Source organism: Chanodichthys erythropterus, chromosome 14 (genome assembly GCF_024489055.1).
Source record: "Chanodichthys erythropterus isolate Z2021 chromosome 14, ASM2448905v1, whole genome shotgun sequence".
NCBI classification, from domain to species: Eukaryota; Metazoa; Chordata; class Actinopteri; order Cypriniformes; family Xenocyprididae; genus Chanodichthys; species Chanodichthys erythropterus.
Window position 1 is genome coordinate 42,341,388 of NC_090234.1, and position 27,006 is coordinate 42,368,393.

The window sequence follows — 27,006 nt, forward strand, 5'->3', positions numbered from 1 at the left end:
CCAGCACCTGTGTACACAGAATAAAGGGTTTTTTTTTTTTTTTTTTTTTGGTGTAGCACATCATTATCAAAGGATCAGATAAGAATATTAGATTAAACATGCATAATTATATAATGACCTTGGTTGATAATGGCCACCAAAAAATCTAATTCTGTTGTTGAATAAATTGACATTTTAAGAGATTAAATTAAACTCAAACTGAAATTTTAACCCTTTTGATACCAGATATTAATAATGATATCAGGCTAAAAATTAACAATAATAACATTTAAGACAACATGTCCAACTGTTTGTCAAACATATGGTGTGTACAGCAAGTAAGATATCATTAAAGGGATAGTTCACCCAAAAATAAAAATTTGATGTTTATTTGCTTACCCCCAGGGCATCCAAGATGTAGGTGACTTTGTTTGTTCAGTAGAACACAAATGATGATTTTTAACTCCAACCGTTGATGTCTGTCGGTCTTATCATGCGAGTCAATGGTCACACAATTTGGTAACTGATCAATGGTCACTCACAGTTTATAAGCGTCAATAAACATGACGAATCCAAATTAAACCCTGCAGCTCTCGACGGCACATTGATGTCCTAAGACACGAAACGATCGGTTTGTGCTAGAAACCGAACAGTATTTATATAATTTTTTACCTCTAAAACACCACTACATCCAACTGCGTTCAGCAATTGCTTGATGTCTGATCGCGCTCTGACAACGACAGTGATGTCTAGCACTCATAAGCAAGAGACAGATATTTGGCATTGTCTTTGCCTTAAAATATCCTCCTCGTTTTGATGGTGTCCATCAAAAGAGTCAGAAATTCTCGAGTTCGCCTGAAACCTCTTAAGGCACCATCCCAGACATTCGCCCGGTTAATGTTAAATCTGCAACAGGATGTTTTTTAAGACTTTGTGCCAGATTTGACACTATGTCTGCAGCTGTCATCCTATCATGTCCATCACTGGAAAAAACAAAACAAAAAATGAGTAAGCCATTCCACACTGCTCAAAAATAATAAACACCATTTGGACATCACAACTTTAGGAATACATTTTAAAAAATCATAAAATCACATTCTTCTGGATAACAGGAGAAACAGCTTGGCAGATTAGAACAAGTGCTCATAGTACCTGTCTTTCTCTGACAGTTTCTCTACTTCCTCAAGATCTGAGGAACTGCTGTCAATGGTGATGGGTGCATAGATATGGGTATATGCACTATGGAAGGGAGAACAATAATAGTTGATCCAGAAAGTATTCTGAATCAGATGTTTTGTTGTTTTATCTGTAGTCTAGAACTTTCTAATAGTTTTATGTAATAGGTCTAATGGTTTTATTTCAAATCCAGTGAAATGTTATGTAAAATCATGCATTGTGACTTACCTGTAGATGTCACATGACTTAGGTTCACCCACTGAGGTGGTTGTATGTTTGGATCTTGTTTCACTCTTGGCCTGTAGCACAGACAACCACACAGCACAATAAGAACTTAGAATAATAATCACAGAATTAACCAGAAAAATTAACAAATTCTGGTGAATTTACATTAAAGAATATGACATACTTGCTCATTAGATGACTGGGATGTTGATGCAGATGTTGTGGCTGACCTATAACAAATTAGTAGATCAGAAGATTAGTAGATTATCATTGTGTTGTAAATAACATAAAAAGCTTTCTTTATAGCAATTTTAAAAATAAACACACATTCATATAACTGGCACAGGGACCAAAAAAAAAAGTGTCAGCAGAAATTTCACTTACCACTGTCTACGCTCTGATGTACTTCTTTCGGGACTTGACCAAAGCTGTGAGGTGTAAACATTATAACCTAATCTCATTCACAGCCTTAACATGTCATGATCACCAGTGAGAGTGCCCTATCGGCCACTAGAGGGCACTCCATCCCAGACTCTTATTTTCCACCCATTACATGCACTACATTACCCATAACGCACTCCCCGGACTCATTATCTCTTGTTCATTGCACCAGCTGTTTTGTATCACATCTTTAGTGTCTGTCTATTTATACCTGGTTTGTTTCTGCCTTTGTTTGTGGTTCTTTGTTTAATGTCATGTACTTTTGCTCCTTGGTTTTCTGTTTTTGTTTGTTTACTGGTTTTTGTATGGACTGACTTTCTGGATTTGGACATTTGCCTGTTTTTGGACTTTGAGTTGGATTACCCATTAAAACACCGCTGCAATTGGATCCGTTTGTTGTTTCTGTGTGTACCGTGACATAACACTGTATATGCTTTGCTATTTATAATGATTGACAAGTCCAGGAGATTTTAATGCATTATAGCTGTACTGTACACCTAAATGTTTAAATCCACATAAAATATATATAAAACATACTATTTTAATACTTACTCTTTGACAACAAATCCTCAAGGGTACTTATGTACAGAGTAATACTTTGATATGCCTTTCCATTGGACTCTTTGTATTGTCCAATGGTAAAAGGTGTGTCAGTCCCAGGGATATTTTTTATCTGAGAGCCATCTGGATAAAGCAAGACATATTCTCCAGCTTCCATGTCTTGGTTGAAATATTTTTGTTTTTTCACAGCAGCTGGTAAAAGTTGCTCAGATGACCACTGGGGATCAACATGTAGAGGTAGGTTTTTTCCTCTCATGGGCTTGAAGCCATTCTTGGTCTTGCTCCTGATCCCAATAGAAATCTAGACCATCAGAAAGAAAAGGCAGAATACAAATGATAATACTGTTCTGTCTGACAACTTCATTAACTTAATAAAAGATTAGCTTACCTTTATTGTTTTATTTGATTTCTTTTTACTTTTGAGAATGATTTCCTTTCAGTTTCTTTTAGTTCTCTGTATTTCATGAACTGGAGAACAGCTAAAGCTGACTTCACTGGAATGGCACATGCATCATTCACTGAAACACACACACACAATAAAAAACAGAGAAAAGGATTGACGAGATTGAAAAGATTATAAGTTTCTATAATTTGATGGATGGAGCTCGGTAAGAGAATATTACCTCTGGGCACTGTCGGACATGACACATGGTCATCACCTGCAGTTCTAGGGGCGTTCTCTATAACAAAGCTTACATCTCGCCTAAATGAACTGCAAAATCTGGGCAAAGTCGGCCTCTGGACACCACAGAAAGGACAATACATTGATCTGATAAAGACAATATGACTGAAATTAGCACATTGCATTCTGTTGTCCTTTCTTTCATTACTAAAAGGATTTCAATAAATTGTAATATTTTAATTATACCATCAATCATACCATCGATTTTAATGCAAATTAATTTGACCTGGTTTAACCTTTCTTTTTATTTTTTTTTTGTGAGCCTTGAACATTATGTCCCAGTTTCACAGACAGGGCTTAGCCTATTAAACCTTAAATAAGTTCAATAAGGGCATTTAAAGGTGCTAAAGAGGATGTTTTGTTTTATACATTTTTGCAATATTACTTGAAACTGTCTTTACTAACTGATAAAAGACTATTTATTAGGTGCACTGAAAGTAATAATATTAATATACATCATCTGTGCACGAGGTAGGGTCTTAAAAACATCAGCCAACAGCGATCATCGCGTAAACGATTGGCTCTCTGGCTTGTCAATCACTGCCGTGACGTTCCTTGTGAGAGACGAGCGCGGCTGTGCGCTCCAGTAACTTTCCACACTCCACAGGCGCTGCATGCAATGTTTTTGTCAGGAGACAGGAGTAACAACTGCAGATTATGAGTTACCTGCGGTGAGTCCGACATAATGAATCCAAAAAACACGAAAGTGAATGCCGGTGGTAAACACCCGTGTTCCAATACTCGTGCACGAGTTTTGGGAGGCGTTCCTTTGAGCTGTGAAGGAGGGGGGCTGTTCTTACGCATGCGCTCATTTCAAAAACTCAGTAACAGTCTTTGGATTCTCAGTCGACGAAAAAATCCTCTCTATCACCTTTAAGTGGCTTTTATAAACGTTCACTAGGGGGAAAAAAAACATTACTGGTGTGCATATTGACAAAACATTGGCAGTGACATTTTAAGATATGTCAGTATATATTGCTTTCAGTTAGAACAGCTCAAACATACATTTTATTCTAGAACTAGCTTATGCCTTGCCTGTGAAACGGGGTATATTTAGTTGCTTAATTAAGCCAGCAAATATATGCAACAATATAACGTTCAACATTGTGTACCGTGTCAGATTATTTAGGCCAAAAATATCCAAACGACTAAGCAATTATACGATCAGGATGTTTAAATAAACAAAAAAACTCACCTTTCAGGTAATTGACAACACCATTGGCGAGTAGATAATTAAACAATAAGCAGGTCCCAGTAGGGTTCGTCACTTCTTTGGGTCCCCTTGAAACATTTCCATTGTGGTCTGTGCTATTTGCAGCACGTTTCACTGTTTTTAAGTGTTGTGGACTTTTGCAGCACGTTTCACTGTTTGTAAGTGTTGTGGACTTGAGTCATTCATTCAGTAACGAAGCAAGTGGCTGTGAATTAATCACTGAATCATTGACTTTCATGATTCGTTCAAAGCCGCAGAATTGTTCGCGAAACACAGACATGTGTTGTAGTTCTGCTGTGGTTTTCGTTAGAACTATTATTTCATTGCAAAATAGAGTAAATACTGACAGTACTGTTTAAAATGTATTGTAACGAATGTGTAGCGGTTATTAATCAATTTATGGATGAAATATGAATATAATAATTCATAAGGTTATGAATAAATTATGATTCATATATCGACCCAATGGGGAATTAAACATATATTGTGAATCAATTACAACGAATTATAATCAATTACATATATGATTAGTTCTGGTTTAATAATTATTTAGAGAAACTGTTCGTTTGTCCAGCAAACTAAGTCCCTCACAGAATATTATAAACGGAGTTATTCTCTGGCCATGAAAATAACTAAAGCATAAAGCGATCGAAAAAACGTTAAAGTGACTTGGTCTTCAGTTGGAAGAACAACAGAACAATCGAGCATGAATTAAGTGTTTTAATATATGCAGCTACGAATACAGAGGTTATACATCTAAATATATATACAAGAAAATACATATATATACACGAGAATGAAAATGAAGAAAAGACAGGGAGAGAAAGATGATCAAAGAATGGCAAATTACACAGTTAAACCCTTTTGAGAGAGCCAGCACAGAAATCAGTTTAGACAAATTTAAGGTAAACGATAATACTTGCTTATTGGTTCAAGTCCGTGAGTAGCAGTTTCAACGCGCTTGGCTTGGTCCTTTCCGAGAGGGTTTCTCCGGCGGGGTTTTCAAAAGAGGTTTAAACTTAAGTAACTTAACCGAAGAGAGAGAGAGAGAAAGGAAGTGGTCCTCCCGAGCTGCGCGCGTGGTTGGGAAGCGCGGTCACCTGAGGCGTCCGGGGAGACGTGCACGAGACGATCGGGAGGTCACCGGGAGAGAACACGGGAGAGAGAGAGTCTGGAATTGTGCGTCTTTGCTTTTATGACAGATAAGCCGACACACCTCCTTGAGGTGGGGTAGCCAATAACATGGGTGCAAAGTTGGCGGGAAAGCTTTTCCTTTGCTTGGCCTCACGACTTAATCTGCATGAGTTATGACTATCAATTCAGATCTCCAAATGGAGTGTGTTCTTCACAGTATCATTAAACACATAGAAAAATGCATTTGTCAGCGGTGTGACATATCTCAGTAAATAGCTCGTGTCCGGAGCTTTACGGCGAGACCAAACTCGATAGGTCAGAAAGGCATAGGAGAGAAGTTATGGTTTACAGACAAAATTATATCGTTAAAATGCACACTAGCACAAATACACTCATTTAAACACTAGGAAACATGCATAGGCCCTAAAAATATATGAAATATATATTTCAGCATAGTGGTAGTTTACAAATACAGTTGAAAATGTATGATTGTGTGTTTCTGTGTCTGTCTGTGTGTGTGTTTTTGTGTGTCCCTGTGTGTGTGGGGTGTTGGAATGTGGATCTGGTCAGTCTCTGGGGGGTTTTACAACCCAGTCCAGCATGCTAAAAGCGTTCTGGACATTCCAAAGTTTATTGATTATCCTGATACGTGTGCATACGCTACAGATTCCCCCTTTCGGCCAACGAAGTTCCTGTGCGGACTTCGTTGGACGGTAACCAAGTTCGATGGCACATGGATCCGGATGGTCACGCAGCAGGTGGTTCCTACTGGTCCTTGAGGGAGAGCAGATAAGCACCTGTCCGTGGATTCTTGCATCCCTTTGATCCCTTGGGATAGGATGAAGGCCAGGCCCCGGGCGAGTGCGTACTTGATTGCCATGGAGAGGCAACGGATTGTGTTGGCAGCAGTCCAAGCTCGGGCTCTAGGTGAGCTGGTCAGGACAGGCAGTCGTGAGAGTGCTTGGAGGGCTGCATCAGTGGGAGTACTGTCACTTAGCTGGGACCCCCCTTTGTCAATCCTCAGTTCCATTCCTGGATCTAAGGTGTGATTGTGATCCCTGGGGGAAGATGGGATTTCCAGTTCTGACTGGTCCTCTTTGCTTGAGAGACAGTGCACTGCCAGGTGGCTGTGATAAAGGATGGAACTCAGGGGTAAATGGATCCTCTTACTTGGATTGGGCAGCCTGACATGAGTGGCGGTGTTGTGCTGATTGTAGATTACGATGGCAGCATGAGTGGGGGTGTGGATGAGCAGTCGATCACCCACAGTCTCGGCTTGTGTTCCGATAACTGGGGTGCGAGGCTTGGCCGGGCAGCGTGTGTCACTGGTCATGGGCTGCAACCGGCCCATTCCTTCAGTGTGGTTTCTGAGGAAGAGCTGGTTTGGGCAGAAGTACTGAAAGTCTTTGGTGAAACTACACCTGCGAAAGTGGGGAGCCGGGCACAGCCGTGGGTTGCTGTTGTGGTAGGCTACCGCAACTGAGGTGTGTTTCTTGGCATGGGTGTTACGTTGCCGCCACCTGACATTGACCATGTCTTTGGGTCTGCCAGTAGCAAAGTCCAGCACAGTTTGTGTAGGATACTGAGGACTCCTATTCATAGCCACTCTGTCCATAGAGAAGCTAATTTCTCGCAGCAGGCCTGTCAACAGAGCTATAACCAGCTGATTTTGGGCAAAGTCATTCTGGAGGACTGTAAACAGTTGCTTCCTTGAGTTCGCAGTTTGGATCAGCAGGAAACTGTGAGTGCGGAGAACCACCGCAATACCTTTCCAGGATTTGCAGGTGGTTTGCAGGGTTTGGCTCTGTGTTGCGAGTTGCTTTCTCAGTTGTAGGCGGAGCTTGTTGTGCTGCTGATGAGGGGAGCAGGCTGTGATGAGACTCAAGTCTCCTGGTTGGTACAGATGCAACGGCAGTGGCACCTGCCGTGCCATCTGTAGTTCTGTGGGGAACACCTGAGTTGACTCCTGTACGGTGTCTGTGATGGCCATGAGCATCAGAGGAGGTTTTACCGTCCAGTCTTTCTGGTCGACTGACCGTGGAAATGTGATTCCTCGGTTTTGCAGTGAAGCTCGGTGCTTTGCGTTTGCAGTCTGGACATGACGGTAAACTTGACATCCTCTGGCGTGCTCTGCCACATCTTGCTGCATGCTGGGCCAGTGCGTCACTTGTTTTAATGTCTCGTCCGTAGTTCTGGTGCCATGGTGTTTGGCACATGGTGTGTCGTGGGTGTATATCAGTTCACCCCCCTTTGGCCCTGTGGCAGTACAAGCTTTGGCGCTGTGAGGACATCAGGGACATACTTTAGTAAGTTTATTCCCACACGCAGCATGTGGTCGGTCTCGTGCAGTCGTTTGTTGCTAGGGGCCGCCGTGGGACCAGATGCCGGGAACGGGAGGTTGGAGGGGTCTGAGTGGTGGTACAAAACATTTCGAATGGAAATGTTGGAAAGTTTGGTTGGCAGTGGCAGTAAGGTGGGAAATGTTGCAGGAACAGTCCGCTGGCTGCGGGTTGTTGTTGCCACACTAAGGGTGGGTGAATGGGGTGGGTGTGACCATAGCTTGTTATGCAGTGTGCCAGTCTTGGCAAGGGCATTAGTTTGGTCGTTCACACCTTTGTCACGCCCTGGTTGCTTCAAGCATCTTTTCACCTTTTCCCAGTAAACGATCATGTCGTGTGCTTGGGTGAGGTGATCACGTGTCTGGAACATGTGTTGATGTTTCACCTGCTTGTTGCATTCAGTCTTGAAACCAGTTTGTTTCCAGCCCAGAAGATGGCATGTGAAACAAGGTCTGGCAAAGTGTGAGTCTGTGCACATGAGTTCCCTGATGTTATGAGCTGAGGAGACGTGAAGGGTTTTGAGGGTAGCTGCTGCTTCACCATATTGACATGACTGGGGACCCCACCTGCTGTTCTGTGGTTGGCAGGGTTGGTTTCTTAACCATCGTACCCCTGCATTTGCCTGTGGGATGCCCTCATGGTTGTAGGAACGTCCATCGACGTAGGCCGTGGGCATTCCTTGGCACGCATTCTCTTTGAGGTATCTGTGACAGGCTGGTCGCTGTTGTTGGGGTACCAGTATCTGAAGTGTCAACGCTGGTGTGCTGTTATAGCAGTTTTGACAGGCAGCTGAATCTCCGCTCCGTGCAGACTTGTGCTTTCTGGCACGTTGTGGCAGTGGCACCTGCTGGTTCAGCCTCCTGAAGTCGCTGGTGGGTCGCCACTTGCTGTCTGGGTTGACAATGGACCAGGTAGGGGCTGAATAGGTGCTGTTGCATGGGCAGATAACACCTTTTCCTTCTGTTGAATGAACAACCTCCTGTACTGGTTCATGTGGGGCGATGTGACCTTCGTACTGCCTGATTAAGGTGGGAGGAGCATTTGGGTGTGTTGCACTATGCACTGTGTGAAGTTTAGTGAGACCACAGCATAAAAGGTCTTTGTCAAATGTCACTTTGAATTTGTGCAAGACGTTTCTGAGTTTTTGACAGTCTGCATCATTCTTTAGCGCACTTGCATCTTTCTGGATCTGTTGGCCTTTAGGCTCAAACCTTGGGAAGGGCTCCTCTGTTGTGGTGTTAGCTGTCAGGTTGGCTGTCAGAGGTGCAGCGCTTTCCTGAGTTTCACAGGCAGGCTGGTTAGCGACTGTGGGTGCTGCAAGGTGTTTGTCCTCCATCAGCTCCATTCTGTGCACCTGTTCTGTGGGTACCAGTTTGATGGAAGTGATGGAGATGCTCTTGAAGGATGCTGTGAAACTTGTGTTGCTTAAGCTTCCTTCTGGGACCATGGCAGCTGGTATTAAGTTAATGACTGTTAACTTGCGTTCAAAGTCATAGGGGCCGTGGTCCATTATCCATTCTAGATGGTGGGCTTTGGGAATGCTGATGTCTGTGACCATGCATTCGTTGAGCCAGCTGTGAACTACGTAGGGTGACACTTCAGTTAGCGGTGTGGCTTTTAGAGCAAGTCCAAGTTCCACGCCTTCATGTGACAGTGTGAAGGAGCCCAGCATGTGGCTTAGGGTTTGACCACATTGCCTGTTGAGCCAACCAGCACCCCCTTTGGTGTAAGGTGGTACTACAATTTCCTGTATGTTGATCCAAACAGCACCCCCTTTGGTGTAAGGTGGTACTACAAGTTCCTGTATGTTGATCAGGATGCAGACCTGTTGGATAGTCTGGCCTGACAGGAAGTTGGCAGTGTTGACAGGAACAACAGGAAGCTGTACAGTCATTGGGGCCCACAACAACTCATTTGCACTGTCCGTATGAGCATTAGAGTGCATCAGGATGTCTGGAAGGACCAGGAAGTGATGGGTTAAATGCCGGTTGTTCCATTTGAAGTTCACAACGCAGATGTCCTTGACGGTCATCATGGTTGACAGACGAAAGTCCAATGGGAAGCGTATTTGCATGTTGACAAATGGGAGGTCCGGTGTTCCTTCAATGAGGGCACTTAACAGCGTGTGGCTGAAGGCTGAGTTGTCTGCCCACAGTGTGAGAATAATGTCTGTTGTAGTTACATCATTCAGCTGTGAGTCTGTCATGACCTTGGAGCAGAGGGAGCTACAGTCTATGGTGGGTTGAAGTGTGCCGGGTAGCGAACTTGAACTGTGCTCTAAGACCGGGTTCCCGCGGTTAGCTGGGAGATTTCCCGCGACCTCTGTGACCTGACCGTCTGGCTCAGGTGGCCTGGGTGACTGGGAAGGCAGAAGTTCACACACTTGAGCCCAGATTTTCAGTGGTCTGGCGTTCAATAAGGGCTCAAAACAGTCTAGCAGGTCTTTGTGAGTGGAACAGAGAAACGTGTCCATTTGCGCTACGCACACAGGAGGTACCAGGCTCACTCGACCAATGGTGTGGTGTGTGGGAGCTGTGTGTTCAAGGTGGACCTCATTTGGACTGTGCGACTGCACATTCAGCTCACATCTTTGTGACTTGAGAGTCTGAGTTTGTCTTTCAGCTTCATTTCTCAGTCTTTCAAAAAGGTAAGGACAGGTTTCTGGACAGTGATCGGAGTCTGGGTAACTGGTTGGAATTTCTACAGTCTTTTTAGACGCAGTTCTCTGCTTGGCTTGAGCTTCGTCGACCAAGTCTCGCGGCTGCTGAATAGACATGCTGCTTGAGCAGGCCAAGGCTGCCAGATGATCACTCACCGCAGGGTGCAGCTCTCGGAGAAGCAGAGGGTTGAAGATGAAATCTTCCTCCGTTGCTGGCTGGTTACGTGCTCCGTAGTACCCTCTTTGCATTCGGCTGTAGAAAGTGTATGGGTTATTCAGTCTGCCCCGTTTTAGGTCCATGGCAGCAGGGAGCCCTTGATCTGATGCAGGGTCAGAAAGCTTTTGGATCAGAACCTGTCGCAGGTGCTGGCAGTTGGATGTGACAGCTGCTGGCGAAGGTTCTTGGCCGTTGGACGTTTTGGGCAGTGGACTTTTAACCCCATTTGGAATTAGGGCTTCTTGACTGGTTAGGGGAAACTCGGTGATGTGTGTTTCCCCTCCCATGCCACTTTTCAGTACTCTGTAACCAGTGTCAAGTTCATTCACATAGTCTCTTTGTTGTTTCGGAGCCATAACTCCTTTCTGGGCCTGTTTGAGATGATTTTCACAGGTCAGGGCTTTAGTGTGTCTGTCTTTCAGTGTAGTCTCTGCTTTGGCTAGGGGAGCTTCGCTGTGTTGGAGTTTTCCAGTCAGTTTTCTACGCTCCACCTCCAGGTGGAGCTCTGCAAGGGCTTTTTGAAGTCTTTGCAGCTCCTCCTGCAGCTCGGGTTTGGATTCGTCCGCTGTCCAACGCTGGTCCTGGGTCTCGACGAGTCGCTGATCGTGGTGACGATGAATCTGGGCCTGATTCCTCCGGGCGTCCTCCTCCTGGAGCTTGAGGTTGTGGGCGATGGCTCGGATGACTCTCGCCCACTCTTTGTAGCTCGGCATTGGATCGTGGGCCATTAGTCGATTCAGGTTGTCGTCCAGCTGCTCGTTGCTTAGGTGCTGGGGATCCACAGCGTCGTTGGGCAGGATCGTGCTGGTCAGGGAGCCCAACCCGGTCTTGAGTCCGTCCCCATGGGTGCTGGGGCTGGCTGCTCTGAACACGTTAGCTTGCTGTTGGCGAGAGAAAGACAGCACAAACAGAACCAATGCAAGCACGCGCAGGGCTAACGACTTATAATAATGCATGATTATATAATTCTTTGGTTTGGTTCCAGTTAACTGGTGCAGACAGTTAGTGGAATGTAGGCTAGACACTCAATTGTCGATAGCCAAAAGGACCACGCGGGTCAATTTGTGTGGGTGAGTGCCGGATTTGAATAAAGATTTTGACAGGCGGTAGCCCTAAGAGTCCTTTGATGACTCTCGCTGCTCGGTCGTCTATCTATTACTCAGTTTTCCGTGATGGCTCTCACAGGCTCTGCTTTTACATGAACTGAAAGAAACAAACACAGTAGAGAAGCAAAACAGAACAGGGAGGATGCAATTAAATGAGAAATAGAGCAGTAAACAAATAGAAAGGAATCAAAATAGAATCGCAATAAACTAAAACAGAAGGGCTAGAGGGGAGAAGTGAAACTTAAACTTCCTATTCCAGCTGGGTTTATGACGGTGTCAGGCGAGTGCACGGTTGCATCATAAAACCTAGAGGGATGGTATGGATCGAGAGCCTAAGGGTTGGCCCGCACCTGAGTAATTGAAGAATATGTAATATTCTGTGGCTTTCAATTAGGTGAAGTGACTGTATGTCGTAGGCCTGGGTGAATCGTGGGTGCTCAGATAAGAACTCAATGGCAGGCCACCTTTCCTCGACGATCAAACACTCTACTGCGGTGTCCGTGGCCACCTGTCCCCTTTGTACCACGGTGCAACCTCTCAAACAGGGAACACCAGCACAATTGCGCACTTTGGCAAGGTATTTGCGCCAACGGCCCGAGTGACCAGTCAAGATTGAGTTTTCCCTGAACTCAGAGTCTGTCCCCTTTACGGGCAGTTACTCCAAACGGGCGGTTCTGTCATGCAGAAGCCTGAGCAGGGAAATTAAACAAAATTGCCGCTTGTTGTCACCCCGGGTCTCGTTGCCTCCCTGTACCTGATACACAACTCGCTGATGTCCTTGCGTGTTGCCCGTGATACGAGGTCAGAATGTCCACGATTCACACACGGTTAGTGTAAGAAGCGCCAGGCCAGGTAGCTCCACTCACTGGAACTCACTGGAGCAACCGTCAGCTCACCCCAGGGCGCTAAAGGGCCTTATCTGCAAGTGCACAAACAATCAGGTAAACACGACTTAATTGTAAATTTAAAACTCAATTTAAATCTTGTTTAAATAGAATTTAACTAATTAAGTGTGTAGGATAAAAGAGTAGGGGTCTAAAATGAACTAGCTAGAAGCAGAACAAAAGTAAAAATAACAGAAAACAAAAACAAATCAGATGCACTTGATTCAAATTTGAATTAAACTCTGTTCAATTCAATTTAAAATGAGTGCATAGAATAACAGAATGGGAGAAAGAAAAGAGAAAGCCTTCCCTATTTGCAGATTTTTCCTAAAGAGAATTGCTTGTTGATAGCAAAATGCCAACTGATTGACACTACTTAATTTTAAAATTGAATTAAATGTTATTTAATTAAATTCAAAAATAAGTGTATGAAATAAGGGAGGCTTGGGTGTGCGTGAATATTATTGCCAGCCAATAACACACAGGACCCAGAACTAAGAGTGAATAAAATAAAACATTAAGTAATAAAGGGAATGAATTTCCAAAGTAAACTAAAGAAATAACTTGAGAGAGAGAAAAGACAAAAAGGGAATGGATGAAATAACACAAAGTGGAATAAAAATAAAATAAATAAACTGAAATAAAATAAAATAAAGTAGATCTGTGAATACAGGAAAAAGAATACAAGGGAAAAGAGAATTGACTTATCTGACAGTGTCCACCAGGGCGCACTCTCAGAAAGTGAATTCCCTTGTTGGAAGGGAAACAATTTAAATTAAAAATTTAAACGCGTTTAAATTAAATTTAAATCAGTAAACCACATTCCAACAATGATTGGAAAGCATAACCACCAAAAGCAAATTACTTTTACAACTCCCCGCAGTATAGAGAAGCAAAAGATAACTTGGAGATAATTCAGTTCAAAGTATGGAGCGGCTTTAACTCAGAACGTCCACGCGGTGGCGTCACTGAGTCCACACAACCAATAAGTAGGGAGGGGTGGCACACCTGAGCAGACTGCCCTCTGGCGTCTGGTCAGAGTTACTGCATCCCCTTTCTTTAATTCGTGATACAAAAACGAGCGCGCTTGTGGGTTTCTGACCCTTACGCTGTTTTAACTGCACGGTCACGATTACAACTATAGAACCTCAGCGGATTCTTTCATAAATATATGTGTACCGTTTTACTCACGGGTACACAACTCTGGGAATCAGTCCCTTTGGTGCAAACTTTAATGCACGCGAATATGTAACTTTTGCGGGATTGCTTCGCCGCTGTTACTAATCAACATTGGATCAGAATGCTGATACGAGCTCCAAATTATTACACATCAATCGATAAACCAGACGGACTGCTTTTCCGATTAGATCTGTAACGGGGATCACGTGGTTTTGGGTAGCTAGTCCAAACGACGTAACCCAGGAGCAAACCGGCTATTGTGAATTTTTGGACGACACAAGAAATTCAGATTCAGTAGCGGGTAAATATAATGAGGCCTCGAAAGAGTGGTCGCAGGAATCTCGCCACGACCCTCTAAACTTGCTGAACACGATTCAATTCGTTTATTCAAGCGGAAATTAATATTCAAAACTGTAACTTACTGCAAAGATTGTCGTCCTTCACAGATACGAGCTTGAGATATCAATGGACTGCAGTGTATTTCACGGTCAACCAAGGCTATGCCTGCAGTGTTTCTAGACACAAACAGCAGCTTGTTAACGGTGCGTAGTGAGGACCCGTGCGTCTTCTCACTGAATAAAACGCGTAATAAATAAAAATGTAAGTTAAATCATACAAAATTATTCTACATTGCTCTTTTACCGAAAACCAAGTTTAAAACGTTGCTCGCGAATCCTCCACCAAATAATATATGTAACGAATGTGTAGCGGTTATTAATCAATTTATGGATGAAATATGAATATAATAATTCATAAGGTTATGAATAAATTATGATTCATATATCGACCCAATGGGGAATTAAACATATATTGTGAATCAATTACAACGAATTATAATCAATTACATATATGATTAGTTCTGGTTTAATAATTATTTAGAGAAACTGTTCGTTTGTCCAGCAAACTAAGTCCCTCACAGAATATTATAAACGGAGTTATTCTCTGGCCATGAAAATAACTAAAGCATAAAGCGATCGAAAAAACGTTAAAGTGACTTGGTCTTCAGTTGGAAGAACAACAGAACAATCGAGCATGAATTAAGTGTTTTAATATATGCAGCTACGAATACAGAGGTTATACATCTAAATATATATACAAGAAAATACATATATATACACGAGAATGAAAATGAAGAAAAGACAGGGAGAGAAAGATGATCAAAGAATGGCAAATTACACAGTTAAACCCTTTTGAGAGAGCCAGCACAGAAATCAGTTTAGACAAATTTAAGGTAAACGATAATACTTGCTTATTGGTTCAAGTCCGTGAGTAGCAGTTTCAACACGCTTGGCTTGGTCCTTTCCGAGAGGGTTTCTCCGGCGGGGTTTTCAAAAGAGGTTTAAACTTAAGTAACTTAACCGAAGAGAGAGAGAGAGAAAGGAAGTGGTCCTCCCGAGCTGCGCGCGTGGTTGGGAAGCGCGGTCACCTGAGGCGTCCGGGGAGACGTGCACGAGACGATCGGGAGGTCACCGGGAGAGAACACGGGAGAGAGAGAGTCTGGAATTGTGCGTCTTTGCTTTTATGACAGATAAGCCGACACACCTCCTTGAGGTGGGGTAGCCAATAACATGGGTGCAAAGTTGGCGGGAAAGCTTTTCCTTTGCTTGGCCTCACGACTTAATCTGCATGAGTTATGACTATCAATTCAGATCTCCAAATGGAGTGTGTTCTTCACAGTATCATTAAACACATAGAAAAATGCATTTGTCAGCGGTGTGACATATCTCAGTAAATAGCTCGTGTCCGGAGCTTTACGGCGAGACCAAACTCGATAGGTCAGAAAGGCATAGGAGAGAAGTTATGGTTTACAGACAAAATTATATCGTTAAAATGCACACTAGCACAAATACACTCATTTAAACACTAGGAAACATGCATAGGCCCTAAAAATATATGAAATATATATTTCAGCATAGTGGTAGTTTACAAATACAGTTGAAAATGTATGATTGTGTGTTTCTGTGTCTGTCTGTGTGTGTGTTTTTGTGTGTCCCTGTGTGTGTGGGGTGTTGGAATGTGGATCTGGTCAGTCTCTGGGGGGGTTTTACAACCCAGTCCAGCATGCTAAAAGCGTTCTGGACATTCCAAAGTTTATTGATTATCCTGATACGTGTGCATACGCTACAGTATGTTTTATTTTTTTACCTGCTGTACAATAATGTCACGTTTGCAGTCATGTGGATATATTTGGGAACAATGCATTCTTGCTCGTTATTATAGATCTGTGTCTATATTTGTTCTTCATGCGAGTAAGTGCTGAATCCCCACTTTTACAAAGGTGCATTGTCGAGAACGACAGTAATTTAGCGTAATTTAAGGCAGCAGATTCTGCATGCAATCTATCATTTGCATGCTGCTTGTGAAAGATGAGGTCATTTGATTATACAGCGCTTTTATCAACTCTTTTTTTAGTGCTATCAGGCATATCATAATTTTTATTTTTCATTCATCCATAATTTTTATTTTTCATTCATCCTGTTACGCGTGGTTGTAGGGACAAGCACAACGACGATGAAGATGATGAATATAACAATACTTTAATTCCAAACAGAGAGAGACAGCATACACACGTGTTGATACAAACGAGAACGGACGAAGAGTAAGGGCAAACACAGGATATAAATACAAGAGACTAAACAAAGGAACTAAACAAGGTGATGGGATAATGAACGAGACACAGGTGGATCAAATGAACTAATCAGACAGACTGGGGAAAAACTAGGTCACAGGACACAGTACATGTAACATATCGCCCCCCTCCGGGGGGGGGGGGGGGGGGGGGGGTCTGGAGGAGGGCGAAGGGCAAAGGAAAAAACAAACAAGAGTCCATAGAAAACAAAAATAGTCCAGGGGGGAGTGGAGGGTGGGAGGAGCCAAGGGGAAGCCTGGAGCAGGAGGAGCCAGATGTTGGTCCAGAGACCAACCATGATGAGGCCCCAGGGTGGAGTCGAGGACAGGAAGAACCATCGTGGGGAGATGAGAGGCGCCACCCTGGGGACGGCCGATGGAGAAGCCACCGATGATGGTGATCCAGGTGGAGTTGGAATGCCGGAGAGCCCAACCGACACTGCTGGATCTGGAGACCGAGCTGGAGCCGGGACGACGAGCATCCGAGGTGGAATCCGGGAACCTGAAGACTGAGATGGAGGCGGTGCGACCGAGGACGAAGGAGGAGACGGGGGGAAGGAGGAGCCAGGCGAAACCGTAGGTGCAGGCTGGACGACGTCTGACCAAGTCGGAGCCTGTGGGACGAGGGAGCCCGGTGGAGTCTTGAGGCTGAAGGTATCCGGTGGAGCCGAGGGAGGGAGGAGCCACGGCGAAGGCGAAGCGTCGACAGGCCGCAGTGGAGTGTTGGACTTGAAGGCTGGAGGCGGAGCCAGGAGAACCTCAGTCCACGGTGACACTGGTGGCCTGAAGCGTCGAGTCGGATCCATGCGTTTACGTGATGGAGTTGATGAGAGGCTGAAGGGTACCAGGGGAAGCAGAGATGAGATGGTTTGAGGAGGCGGGAGAGGGAGGTTGGGAGGGAACACAGGGCTGGACAGAACCAGCAGGGGCACGGACAGTTCTGAGCTGGACGGGACCAGCGGGGACACAAACAGTTCTGAGCTGGACGGGACCAGCGGGGAGACAGACAGTTCTGAGCTGGACGGGACCAGCGGGGAGACAGACAGTTCTGAGCTGGACGGGACCAGCGGGGAAACAAGACAAGGGGAATTTACCTCCTCAAACACATCCAATAAATCCAGAAACGTTCCTGTAGACATGACGATGCCATCCGCCGTGTTGATGTGGTCGGGGCTCTCTTCCCAGCCCTCGAACTCCACTAACACTCCCTCGACAGCACACGATGTAGCGGACTCACGCACCTGGTCAGACACACCTAGCGGTTCACATCCCGGGGTGACGACTCCTTCCGTCCTCTCTTCAGGTTCGGTCTCAATCGTCCCGGCAGGTTGATCTCCGCGGTCTGTGGTGGGCTCTCGTTTCTCCGTCGTGCACGTCGATGGCGGATGGTTGGTCTCTGGATGTGGAGTGGTGCTGGTGTCGTCCTCAGCGGGGCCGATGGTGAACTGGGAGTTGTTGTTCACCAGCACCCACTCCACGTATGCGGCGAAGTCTTCCGTTGGACCGCCCGCTGGAATGCGTGCCTTGGACCGCTCGCTCAGGCCGGTACGATAGTAAATACAGAGCGAGCGGTCCGGGAAGTGAGTCAGGCACGCAAGCTGGAGAAAGTCACTGGTGTGCTGTTCCAGCGAGCGGTCTCCCTGCTCCAGGCAGAGGAGCTGGACTGCGGGTAGAGCCATGAAGGATAAACAAAAAATAAAAACTGGAGCAAAACGCCGCAAAAAAACTGTTTTAGGTCCGTTCTTCTGTTACGCGTGGTTGTAGGGACAAGCACAACGACGATGAAGATGATGAATATAACAATACTTTAATTCCAAACAGAGAGAGACAGCATACACACGTGTTGATACAAACGAGAACGGACGAAGAGTAAGGGCAAACACAGGATATAAATACAAGGAACTAAACAAGGTGATGGGATAATGAACGAGACACAGGTGGATCAAATGAACTAATCAGACAGACTGGGGAAAAACTAGGTCACAGGACACAGTACATGTAACACATCCATGTCGCGTAAATATTTCTCTGCGAGAAGACAGAGAAATATTCGCTTCCGCTTTCACAGACTATGCACAGACTACATAGCCTACTGTGCATGCACACTGCACGACGGTCTGTGGGCTATCCTCGTGAAAATAATGCATTGCAGCTTTTAAGGATTAGGAATTATGGATAATTCAATTAGATTATATTATTTATTTTTGTGAATACACCTCAATACACCTTGAGGGTGGAGGGCATGAGGCCCCTGTCCAGCCGCTCTTGGAGGAAAGACAGTATCTGTGATACGTCACTCTCCACGGGGTCAACATTGCGTGCTTAGCACCAGTCAATGAAGACCGACCACTTCTGGGCATAGAGGCGCCTCGTAGACGGAGCTCTATCCTGAGAAATGGTGTGTAATACGTCCCTGGGGAGGCTCACAGGCTCCCATCTAGGGACCAGAGGTGCGGAGCCCATAGTTCTGTCTGGGGATGCTAGATTGTCCTGTTTGCCTGAGGGAGGAGGTCCTGTCTCTGGGGGATTGGCCAGGGGGCTTTCATGGAAAGCCTGAATAGCTCCGAGGACCAAACTTGGCTCCTCCAGAGTGGGGCCACCAGGAGGACTCTGTGCTTGTCTTCCCTGACTTGCCTGATGACCTGTGGGATCAGTGCGACCGGGGGGAAAGCATAAAGGAGGAGGCTGGGCCAGTCATGGGCCAGCGTATCCATCTCCATTGAGAAATAAGTTTGGCAGTGAGAGTTGTCTTCTGAGGCAAAGAGGTCGACCTCTGCCTTCCCGAAGATCTCCATTTGTCTGAGGGGACATTGCTCCGAGATAGCATATCTGCTCCCAGATTCGATTTTCCAGGTATGTGTGTCGCTCTGAGCGATTGCAGCCTGGGTGCTGCCCATTCGAGGAGGCGCTTCGCCAGGGTGCATAAGCGGCTGGACGACAGGCCTCCTTGGTAATATATGTAAGACTGGACTAAAACGTGGCATCCTTCCAGGAACATCTGGAACAAAAGAAGGGCTCGAGACCACGAGCCGAAGGCCGGTCTGCCCTCGCATACAGCTCCCCAACCCAGGTTGGAGGCGTCTGTTGAGAGCACCGTCCTTCTGGACACTGCCTGCAGGGGAACTCCACGAATGAACCAACTGTGATTCATCCAAGGTTTCAGGGCTGAGATACAGGCCTGATTGACCTTGACTGGAAAGCGGCCACGCTGCCAAGCATGAGGTGGAACCCTGAGTTTCAACCAGTATTGCAGAGACTGCATCCGTAGAAGGCCGAGCTGCAGCACCGGAGAGGCGGAAGCCATCAGCCCTAGCATCCTCTGGAAGAACTTCAGAGGGTAACTGGCTTTGTTCCTGGCAGATGCCGTGAGCTTCTGAATTGTTAGAGCACGCTCTGGCTGGGGAGCAGTGAGCTCTTGGAAAAATTGACCCTGAGTCCTAGGCACTGTAATTGGCTGAGGAGCACGGATCTGTGATGTTCTAGCTCGGTTCGAGATTGGGCCAGTATGAGCCAATCATCGAGATAATTCAAAACACGGATTCCCATCTGTCTCAGAGGGGAAAGCGCCACGTTCATGCACTTCGTAAAAGTGCGGGGAGCTAGTGACAGCCCGGAGGGAAGGACCATGTATTGATAAGCCATGCCCTCGAAGGCGAATCTCAAGAATCACCTGTGAAGGGGGGCTATCTGGATGTGAAAGTACGCATCTTTCAGATCCAGCGAAAAGAACCAGGATCTGCTTCAACGTTAACATTCTGAACTTCCGTCTCATGAGGGAGCGGTTCAGAAGTCTGAGGTATAAGATGGGTCTGAGACCGCCATCTTTCTTGAGGATGAGGAAGTAACGGCTGTAGAACCCCGACTCGCTCTCTGAAAGGGGAACAGTTTCTATGGCTCCCTTCTTTAATAGAGACATCACTGTCCACTGAAGTGAAAACCACACCGCTGAAACGCGGGGGTCTTCGGGCGAACTGCAGTGAGTAGCTGTGATTTATGATCCCCAAGACCCACTTTGACACACCGGGGATGGCTTGCCAGGCCTCGGCCCGTGTGACAAGGGGCTGGATAGCGTCTGGTGATGGACCGGTGTACAGGGGTCTTTGCACTGACGATAATGGAAGAGGAAATTTGCTCTCTTTTTGACAATATAAAATATTTATTGTGTTCGCCATGAGAATGATGTTTTGCGTGGGCGCAACCACTGTGGACCCAGGACGCATTACAACATTTTGGTTCCCAACACCCACAACTGAAGAGGGTGGCAGGGGAACTGAGCGAGAGAGCTTTTGGGGTGGTCCGGCCACGGCGAGACTTTGCCCCATCCTCTTTCTTCCCTTTTGATCAGGAAGACATTGGAGGCATTGGGTCCAGCACTATTCTTGGCTGGGGGCCCTGGCGTCTCGGGAGCATGGTGTGTTTAGCGAGACGGGCTAGCTGTCGCTGCTCCTTGGGGGGTGCTGCCTGCGAGGTAGAAGGGACAGGTTTGTATCTATCCCAGACTCATCCAGAGAGCGGAGGAGTTTGGCCTGGAACACCTGGAGAATAGCCATGGTGTGGAGTGCCGATGCAGCCCAGCTGAAGAGTATGCTCAGCCGGCGATGGCGGAGGTAGTCCTACAGGGCTTGGAAGGAAGGGCCCTCTTGTTCTTCCAGCCCACAGCCACGGGAGGACAGAGGTGAGCGGCCACGGCTTTGTCCAGTGGCGGCATGTGCTTGTAGCCCTTCTCACGGGAGACGAAAACTGAGGTGAGAGCTGCAGGCGAGGAAGTAGGGCTGGGTATCGTTCAAAAAGTTTCGATACCGAGACGATACCGATACCTTGACTTCGATACCGATACCTAAACGATACCTTTTTCGTTACCAATTTTATGAAATCTGTTTAAACAAGATAACATAACCTCAAAAAAAAAATCTTTGGTTTTATATTTTTACTTTGTTGACTTTTTTTCAGACTCAAAGACTCATCTCCTGAGCCACTGCGGGGAATAAAAAAAGCACAAATTAACAAAATTTACCCAACACAATAAATCAGTGCAAATAGTTTTAATAAAGTTTAGTTTTCAATGCAAAAATTCAGTATGTGAGGCTCTTTTAATTATTATTAACAAGATCAAAGCGGAAGTAAGAGTGACGCAAGTTTGTTGCGTCTTACCGTGAAATAAGATTTCTGTGTCTTTATTAAAATCAACACATTAATGATTCATCCCTCATCCACCCGCAATTAATTTGAATGTTATTTTTTATTACTTGGCCCGCCCCGCAGATTATCCGCAGTATCAAGAGGACGCTGATACCCCTTTTTCAGCAGAATTGTTCGCGTTCTGGAGCCAGAGGCAGAGCCTGTGCTCGTGCAGGCGAACGAGCCTGTCACGAATTGGTTGCGTGTTTCCATAGACTTGAGGGACGAACGCTGATGTAAAGCTGCTGTGTGTTGTACCTGTCCATAACTAGTCTAAAAAACATTGCGCGTTCCGCTGTTTCTGCAGGCAGTGCGACACTTTTGTTTTCTGTTAACAGTATCTGTAGTGAACCGGCTGCTCACATAAACAGCTGTTTCTCACCCGTCCATTCGGAGATAAACTGAAAAAGAAACCGTTGATTCACTCGCCGTCACGCACATAGGGTCTCTCTCGCGTGTATAGTTTTATATATTTAGATATAAATAATAATGTAGCGCAACGTTAATTACTCTTCAACGAGACAGCAAAAGCATTTCTCCGCCCCTCTCCTCGGCTCCATTCTGAGGTACCGAAATTTGGTACCGAATGACAAGACACTTTTCGATACTCGATAGTATCGAGGCAGTTCGATCGGTACCTAAAAAGTATCGAGTTCGGTACCCAGCCCTACGAGGAAGTGCATAAGCGGGCCGAGTATGGGGTGCACCACGACTTTGTGGGCTCATCGTGGACCTCAGGAAAGAAGGGGGCAGAGCGCTGGCGAGGGGTCTGGCGGCATCCCGGCAGATACCACTCGTCCAGCCTGCTGCGTGTCGGCTTTTCGGGTGGGGCACATTCCAGGTCGAGCTCCTCGACGGCCTTGGAGAGGACGCGGAATAATTCGGCATCCATCCCTGGCCGTGCATCGATGGGCTCCAGCGACGGCAGGTGGACGGGGTCCTCGGAGTTACTGGTCCATCCCTCCGTCTCGAATGCCGCGAGAGACATGGAGTCATCAAGCAGCTCGTCCTCTGAACCGCCAAAAGAGACAAGGTCGCTCGCTTCTGCCAAAGGACGCTGCTCTGGGCGCAAGAAGAGGATGAGGGACGGCTCTCTCATTGGAGAGGTCAAGGCATGCAGGCGCTGGGCCGGCGTGAGCTCTCCCAAGTCCGGGCGCTGAACCCCTCTACCCCACTGTCTCTTCCTACGGGAGGAAGAAGACAGGAGGGCGTGAGGGGTGGGACCGCTTTCAGAGAAGAAAGCGATCCGCGAACGCAGAGAGGCAAGACTCATGCACTCGCGGCGTGGGCATGAGGTCTCGGTGACCGCGGCCTCTGTGTCGGGCTTATCCAGACAGCCGACGCACTCACCGTGGCTGTCATGCCACAAATGTGGCGCGCCATTTGTATCAACACTGCCGCCATAAAAACAGTGTTTGTGGGGCTCTTTTAGAGCGGTATAGACTGCTGGGAAACATTCTTTAGCAGCGGCATATAAAACAGCAGAAATATACTGCTTTTAGTCGCTGAGAAGCGACTGGGAAGCTTGAAGCAGGCGGCTCGAGGGCGGCAGTCTGCTGAAGGAGAGAGAACTGAAATCCTATGGTGAAACGCCCGCTTATATAGCCATAAGCCCCGTCCGTTTTGGCGGGCTCGTTGGCGCGCTGTATCGCCATAGGCTCGCGCAGCTACGCCGCGCCGTCATTAGTTCAAAAAGTTTTTTTCTTTGAACCAGTAGACGTGCAGTTACACTGCGCTATTGAAAAAAGGCTTCAGCGAGGAGCAAAAAAGGAGGTTTTCCCATACGCAGTATGAGTGAAAGTATCGAAAGGGAACTGGAGGGACTGATTAAGGGAATATATTCTACCAATGATAATACTGTGCTAGATGTTAAAGGCTTAGTTCACCCAAAAATGAAAATTATATCATCATTTACTCACCCTCAAGTTGTTCCAAATCTGTACAATTTTTTTTTGTTCTGTTGAACACAAAGGAAGATGTTTTGAAGAATGTGTTAAACTGAACAGTTTTGGGGCACCATTGAGTTGACTATGGAAGTCAGCTGTGCCCCAAAGTGGCCTGGTTACAGACTTTATTCAAAATGTCTTCCTTTGTGTTCAACGGAACAAAGAAATTTATACAGAATTTGAACAACTTGAGGGTGTGTAAATGATGATATAATTTTCATTTCTGGGTGAAAGTAAAAATGTGCAGTTTTCTGTGACAAGTAGGTTTAGGGGTAGGGGTAGTGTAAGGCAATAGAAAATACGGTTTGTACAGTATAAAAACCATTACGCCTATGGAATGTCCCCACAATTCACAAAAACAAATGTGTGTGTGTGTGTGTGTGTGCACTTTTTTGTGACATAACAGAACACAAATTTGTATAATGACATGGGTATGACATAGCTATTACAATGAGAGGGTGAATTATGAGGACATTACCCCATGTCCTCACTTTTCAAAATGCTTATAAATCATACAGAATGAGTTTTTTTGAGGAAAATTTCTGAGTATAAATACTTTTTCTACTCAATGACCGGGTGCTATTCAGTGTGTTATCAAACGGTGTGATGAAGTTATGAAATGGCCATGAGGTTTTGTGCAAGGAGAGAGTTTGCTGCCAATACAGTAAATGTTCTCACTGTACCATATGACTGAATCTATACTGTAGTTGACCTTTATAAGGATGAGTTACAGTAATGTGGCAGTCCCTCTACCATGGTAATCTGTTTTTAATCTCTTTTTTTGTCCAACTACACATAGTTGATGTATTATATTTTCTTACGTACTGTGCAATACTGTATTCACAACCACAATGCTTAAAAAAAAAAAAAAAAAAAAAAAAGTTTGGTTTCAAACTTGCTTTCCTGTTTACCGTGAATTTTCAACAACTCTCTGCCAGTTACTTTCAATCTTGTACATAAATGTACATAGCAGCTTATGAAAGATTAGCTTTTATGTGTTTGAAAAGTAAGACAAATGTTTGCTTTAGAGATGTGTTTGTGATATTTTGAATGCAGTGTTTCATTTAGCAAGAGATGCGAGGCATTTTGAATTTTGTGGGTGCAATTCTTGGATTTGTGTGTAAATTTTTGAAAAAAAGTGGCAAAGTTTTGAAAATGTGTGTAAGCAGTTGAAAAAAAACTGTAATGGTTAATTAATCATTTGGTGATTTCTATAGATAGATAGATAGATAGATATAGGTTCTACTTTGTTTGCCATTTCTGACACAGATAATCATAAGAACTTAATTTTTATTTTACATTTTAAGTGATTTATCTTAGATTCTAACCACTATGTTCAAAGTGTGTGTGTGTGTGTGTGTGTGTGTGTGTGTGTGTGTGTGTGTGTAATCATTGTATTCTCTACGTTATGCTGACTTTTATTTTTTTTTATATATATATTTTTTTGGTCCCCATGGGAAAAAAAGGCTTATAAACAATACAGAATGATGTTTTGAAAATCTAAAATATCAGAAAGTTTTCTGTGATGGGTAGGTTAGGGGTAGGGGATAAAATATACACTTTGTACAATAAAAAGTACTATTGGGCAATTCCAGCGTTATGGACGTGACATTTGGAGTCAAAACTTGAAATATAAATGCTCAAAGAATGCATTTAATAGCAACATATTGAACCGTCTATTTATATATTCATAATCCCTTACTAAAGGAGTCCAGACATTAGAAAAATGTCAGTCTACTCAACGGTTTTATTTTTTAGATGAGGGAAATATACAGCGTTACGGACGTGACAAAAAAAGTCACTAAGTTTTGGGTGACAACATATTTTTTAAGAATTCTGTGAATTACATTGCGCAAACCAAACGTAATACTGCCCACCGAATAAAGAAGGGTTGGCTCTCCACAGAGCATAAAATAATAATTTTATTTCATTTTTCGTGTTCGCATTAATGAGGAAAAAACAACGTTACGGATGTGACAGTTTTCCGTTACGGATGTGACCGGTCTGAAAGCGGCACAAAAGACTGCTTTAAAACTGCTTTAAAACTTTCACAGAGACCTCAAGCAAGCATTTAAACCACCAAATATTGAAATCTGGGATACCAGTAGCCTATGGTAAGACTCCACAATTTTTCAACTTTTTACTAAACTTTATACAAATGTAACGTTATACTCTGTAGTGCAAAAGGTTCTGGATTAGACCTATTTCTCATGTTGACAAGCATGTGCGTTGTTAAAGAATCAATTTAGAGACCATGATTTTCCTTCTTACAGAACTGCATGCTAAAATACATTGACAAATATTAATGTTTATCATAAAGCAGTTTAAAATCGCATGTTTTCCCCACAGTCAGGTGAACCGATTGACACTATTGCCAATCGCAATCATGTCAGTTTTATGTTTTGAGTATGAATGACCATACGTTTTTTTTTTTTTTTTTTTTTCGGCTAGTTTTCAGAGTTTAAAGCGGAGTCTTGAGTCAAAATGATCAAACTTTATTTCAAGTCAAAATTATTTCGTATTATTTTCATTTTGTTTGATCGCGCGGATTGTGATCATTATAGGCTAGGCTAGCCTATTCATTTTTAACCAACAGGTAACGCGACATCCCAATTCCCAAGGGAAGTGTCCTATGATACACAATGCTCTTCTATAAGTTGTACTGTATCATATAGGCCTACCTTTTGATGTTCATATTTCGTTATCTGGCAAGAGGAAGAGAAGATCGGTTCATGTGCACCTGATCCGCCGCTTACAGGCGCTGCAGTAGCTAATCTGTCACGCGCCGTAGGCTATTAAAGAGCAACATCTATTGTTTAATTTTTGAAAAAAATAAATAAAATCGACTGAATTTGAAAGTTAAACCTTTTTCATATTAAAACTAACAAAGCACAAAGAGTATTGCGATTATTGGGTATGTTCTGATATGGTAAGCCTGAAACAGATGATAGCAATATAAAGAAGCAAATTCATAGGATTTAATATGAAGCGTCCGTAAAGGTAACGTCCGTAACGTTTATTATGGTTGTTCAGAGCAACGTAGTGAAATGAATTGTTGATCCTAATAAGCATAAACATAATTTAGCTTTGCATGTAAAGTTTCAAGTTATTTGCATTTATAATTGTTGTATGACATAAACTTAATCTTTAAAACGTTACGGATGTGACAGAGCACTGAAGCGTCCTAACCTCTTTATTCTAGCTCTTATAAATTCATCAGGCAGTGCTGTTATGACTAAATGAGTGTATTTATTTATCAGGCATGTCTCCATCTTTCTACACAATGCTTACTGCTAAAATTAAAGTTTAAAAAATGGGGTCTTTGATCCCTTTTTTGAAAGCATGAAATATGGTTGGTTGAAAATTTAATTTAAGCATTGTTGCTTACCACATATATTGTGAATAAACAAGGCAATTTTCTTAAAATTTCTGTTAGAGCACATTAATACAGTATATTAC